Source organism: Diabrotica undecimpunctata, unplaced genomic scaffold (assembly GCF_040954645.1).
Source record: "Diabrotica undecimpunctata isolate CICGRU unplaced genomic scaffold, icDiaUnde3 ctg00001817.1, whole genome shotgun sequence".
Taxonomy (NCBI): domain Eukaryota; kingdom Metazoa; phylum Arthropoda; class Insecta; order Coleoptera; family Chrysomelidae; genus Diabrotica; species Diabrotica undecimpunctata.
In genome coordinates this window covers 20,660-25,958 of record NW_027312789.1, presented here as the reverse complement: position 1 = coordinate 25,958, position 5,299 = coordinate 20,660, and the positions used below count along the sequence as shown (strand labels likewise).

The 5,299-nt window shown below is 29.5% G+C and overlaps 1 long non-coding RNA gene across 1 annotated transcript; it reads left to right on the top strand.

Annotated features, from left to right (window-relative positions):
• Positions 1-1,684: 1,684 nt before the first annotated feature.
• LOC140431739 (uncharacterized) lies at positions 1,685-2,876 on the top strand. The gene is made up of 2 exons (XR_011949717.1): positions 1,685-1,840; positions 2,403-2,876. It is a non-coding gene; the product is annotated as an uncharacterized lncRNA (long non-coding RNA).
• The last annotated feature ends 2,423 nt before the right edge of the window (positions 2,877-5,299 follow it).

Sequence of the window (5,299 nt, the reverse complement as noted above, 5' to 3'; positions counted from 1 at the left end):
ACGCGCTATCTCAGAGTCAACTTTAAAGGGGTTTTATTGTTTGATATAGTCAACGGACACATAAATATTAAAAAACCGTGGAGTGCTACAATTTTAGAGAGCGCGTTTTTGAGAAAAGGGTGAATTAGTCCATACGCACAAAGGTGCATTTGGGTGAATTCTATGCACTTTCCGTACATTTATATCTACAAAAAGTTGCTAAAAATTGAATATTCTACCAAAATGTCCCTTTTCAAAGTCAAAATATTGTTATTTTGTCAAAAATATATTCAAAAAATGAAGCAAAAAACACGAAAAAACGCGATTTTTTGCCCTCTAACTTATTCCTACTTTTCAAACTTCGCCACTCAGACCATTTTTCGGACATTTTCCCTATTTTTCCCCAAACACTGTTCTATAAATTTTTTCTACGCAGTTTTAGATATATGTGGTACATTTAATAGAAAGAAAAAATCGATTACCTTTAAAATGGTCTATTAAAAAGGTTCTAAAATAGGACTAATTTTAAGCAAGATATGGTTCTTCAAATTTTTGCGGCTTTTTTAAAATTTTTTTTTTGTAACTTTTTTTCTTGCAAATATAGGTATTGCATTACTTAATAAAAAGAAAGCTTAGTTTCTGTACTTTAAAATAGTCAATTGAAAAATATTCTAGGTCTAACAGTAAACAAAAAATGACTTTGATTTCGTCAAAATTGCAACGGTTTTTACTAACTTTTACAGATATTTTTCTAATTTCTAGTTGTATAACTTCTTTCCTTGTATATTTAGGTATACATAAATCGTTGTAAGCGTCAAACTTTGATTAACCAAATCATTTTATCATCAATTTATTTACAAGAAAAAAGTTATAATGAGTGAAGAACGATATCTTATTTAAAATTAGTCCTGGAAGCTTAGTCCTGTGTATGAGTAAAAGTACACACCATAATACACCTGCATGCAAAACATGTTGCATACCATCAAGACAGGTTTAATATATCTACTACTTCCATTAATAAAACATGACGAACACTTAATTACAATTTAATCATACTATTTTTGTTTTTTTCTTTCTGTTCTCTATGGATCAGTTAAAACACACCATTAAAAGAAAGTTTTACTATCATTAACTAAATTTTAAAATGTATTTTGTTCATTATTTTATATGTTATATTTTATATGTGTGTTATTAATGTTGAGTGTCATAGCTTTATATAAATAATCCCAACGACTAGTAAGTTGCACTGACAATTTGTGATATATTGTAAATATTTACACATTATTCACATTACATTGTCTTGAAGAAGGAATAAAACAATTCCGAAAGCTAAACCAAAAGTCAAAAGAGTGTTTCTGTAAAATCCCGGAAAAACTTTCTGACTGTAGCCCTAATAAACTGTGTTGTTTGTTTATAGATATATATATATATATATATATATATATATATATATATATATATATATATATATATATATATATATATATATATATATATATATATATATATATGTATATATATATATATATATATATATATATATACATGTATTTAAAAAAAATAAAAAATATACTTTAACCACTTGCTTGTATTGCGTTATGATATCTTTGTTTTCTAAAGACGTAATCAATTTGATTTTTAATAAAATTTTCTCTAAAACTTAGAACATATTTCATTAAACCTTTAAAACATTTTATCCTATATTTTAGAGCCGTGCTGGCCAAGATGAAATTAAAGCTGAAGATAGAAACTCGGTAGAAATACCTGCTATTAAAACCGACGTTGCTCTAAAATCTGAAGGACAACCTCTTGCAATAACATCATCAATTCCTGTTTCTCCTATTCCGCTCTTAGCTTATGGGTAAGTACGTAGGCGCTTAATAAATTTAAGATATATTTTAACAATTATAAATTATAGTAATGTATTGGTATGATTTAAAAAGTTTAAAAAGTATTATTAAATCACTATCATTTTGCTGCAGCTGCTGCTGAACGAATGCTTTTCCGTTTAAGGATTCATCTAAATCTGTCAACCATTTATTTTCTATTTTAATTGGAGAACCTGCAGAAATATATTATTTGTGGTATAAAGCGAGGTAAATTCCTCTGCAGTCTGTTCTAAAAATTTTGGATAATGTTTTTCTCATTGTGTTATATTTATAGGTGTTATTACAATTGTCTTTGTAACGTTTTGATAAAATTCTAGCTATCTGAGCTTCCTGTACCATTGATATAAATATTTTGTCAGTCTCACTTCTTTTTCCATGTTTCTCATTCCTTTTCTGTTTTATTTTCTTCAAAAATTTGTTAAAATGTTTTTTGTTTTAAAAATTATGTGATATTTGTCACTGTCAAATTTCTTCTTCTATTCTCATATTCCACTTGTTTATATTTCAAAGAATTAATAATGTAGTCTTTTTCAGATCTTCAGTATATGCCACACCCGGAGTAGCGATAAAATCATTCGTATCACCAACTTTTGCCCTAAGAGCCGCTCCTTCATCTTCCTTTTCGTATTCCTACGGAATCAACAATATATATGGCTACAATTCACTGTATTATCCCGGATTCACCGCTTACTCCGCTCCGATTACACAAGTTGTTACCAGTCCAGTGATAGCTAAAAGTGTACTAGAACTTCCGCAATTCCGTAAACTGGAAGGAAATGCAGTAAAAATTGAAAGTAACGAAGGACGTGAAGAAAAATCTGATCAAAAGAAACTCGAAAATGTTGAAAAACAAGAAAAAATAGAAGATGCAAGTTCTGAAGCCAGTCAAGTTAAAGTATCTAATAGCGAACAGTGATTTTTTTCATGTTGTGACTGATAATTTAGTGTAATTATTGTAAATTTAACAGAATTTGAAAAGAAACTAATAAATTTAACAATTTTTAGTAATTTTGTTTTTTTATTTCTTAATTCTCCAATTTAATTATTGGTTATATACAAGCAAACTAAAAAATATTTGGGAGTTCGACAATGCTCTTATAATAACTGTTTAAACTAAGGTATTACTTCCTTTTTCAACTATTTACTGTTTATCCTAACCAATTTGAATTCATCTTGGTGGAGAATATTATGTCAAGTCTTTTGATAATGTGAGTTGTAGTATTATTCTATTGAGTTTACGATTCTATCATTATTATTACTATCCTTTAATCGATCTTTAATCGTTTTTGTAGTTCTTCTTTCTTATTTAAGCTTAATATATATCCATCAAAGAAAAATATATTTTTAAATAGGCTTGTGATGCTCCAAAAATAGATATTTCTAATAATGTTAATTGTAAAATTTCAGTTGTTTTTAATCCTTAATGTGTTTGAATTTGTAAATTTTATTGAATAAAAAAAAGTTAAAACATTTTATCTACTCTTGCTGTTAAAGTGTCACTTTATCTACCCTTGCCGTTAAAGTGATACTTTATCTACTCCAAACAGTTGTTATAGCAACACTTTAACATTAGCTATGGAAAAAAATTTTTTTAGTTGATACTTTTTTACTGATTGATGTGTATTTTTTTTAAATACATTCAAAAAAAGTTTATTTCCAAAATGACACCAAAAATTTTCTTCAATTATTTTATTATTATCATCATCATCATTTTAATGTCCTAGTTGACCCTCGACCTACCCAAGCCTATTTCTCCATTTGCAGCTTATGCAAGTTTGCCACACCGATATTTCTGTCATTCTTGTCAACACCATCCATCCATATTAACCTTGTTCTACCTCTTCATCTATGTGTGTGTGTGGAAAGATAATGGCACGGAATCGAGTCCATTTGCCACAGAAAGTTGTATACAGAACTTTTCTTATAATATGAATACAAAGTTGTGGGTTATGCTGCTTTAAATTTCTATTTTTACTTCTTTAATAAAATTTACTAGAAGTTCTAAGGTGTTTCTATTGGCAGTTAATAAAATGTGTGATAGATTTATTGGAAGAAAATATTTCATTTTAAACATCTTCATCTAGTTCTCACAGGTTTATATTTAGTTGTATTTATTGTATAGCTCGAAATTATATCGTCGGGATCAAGTTTCATTATCATTTATTGGGATAAATATTTTTTTGAGCAATTTTCCTTCGATTATTACTAGTCTGTATTAGAAAGCACCTATGTCTCAAATTCGTGTATTAGACTGGAAGTATTAACTGTGATAACGGACCAACTAGATCCAGACATAGTAATAAAACGTAGAATAGCAATGACTAAAGCTACTTTTATGAAAATGAAGTACGTACTTTTGTATAGTGCAGCAGTGTGGACGCTAAAAGTATCGATCAAGGACAAAATTGAAGCATTGGAAATGTAGGTTCATAGACGAATGCTGAAGATACCTTATATGTCTCATCTGGGACATATAGGAAGGGGAAGTCGATACAAAATATTACAACTGATCCTTAAAGGTAAAATAGAGGGCCGTAGAGGTGTAGGAAGAAAACAAGTTTCTTGGTTAAAAAACATTCGTGAATGGACTCAGATATCAAATGCAGGACAATTATTCCATATTGCAGAAGATCGAGAAGCTTTCGCAATGGTGATCGCCAACGTCGGATAATTCTGATATGGCACGCGAAGAGAAAGAATATTAAGCTTCTGTATACCATGATCTTTGTTTCTCTTGTTAGACAATGGCTTCTAAGAGGTTTTATAGGTCCATAATAGCTTATTTTTGAAAGCCTTATTCTTCGGTTTATCTCTTCCGATAATATATTCGTATGGTTTACCATGCTTCCCAGGTAACCACTTCAAAATTATAGCTACCATCGGTAAAGTTTTATCCCATGTTTCTGATTCTGTAGTCTGAGGCAATGAGCTTTTTTTTTTCATAAAAATTAGACCCATATTATCTGCAGCATTTGAGAGTGCAGCGAACATATCCTTCGAGTTACAAGTCGTGCGTGCAGCAAGTTCCAAATCATCTACATGGGTCAAAGTCTGGATATACCTATCTGGATTTATTAAATATTGTACCTCGGCTGTTCAGTTCCGCATCTCTTATAAATTACTCTAGCCCAATGTTAAAAAGGAGTCGCACCGGCATATATCTCTGCTTCACTTGTCTGTTAAAGTTTATTCATTTACCAAATTCCCATCAGTAAACATGAGCACGTGTTGATATTCGCCGTCTCATTCGTCAAGAGGCTATTAAATATAATTTATTAGACAGATTCTCATGTTACAGATCCCAACTTGCCATCATTTTAAATTCAAATTGTATCGTGTTGATTTTTAAGTTAATATATTGTGTTATATTTATGTTATAGTTATTGTTAAGATATTTACTGGTCGTGTTCTTTTTTAGAGTTTAGTTTAAT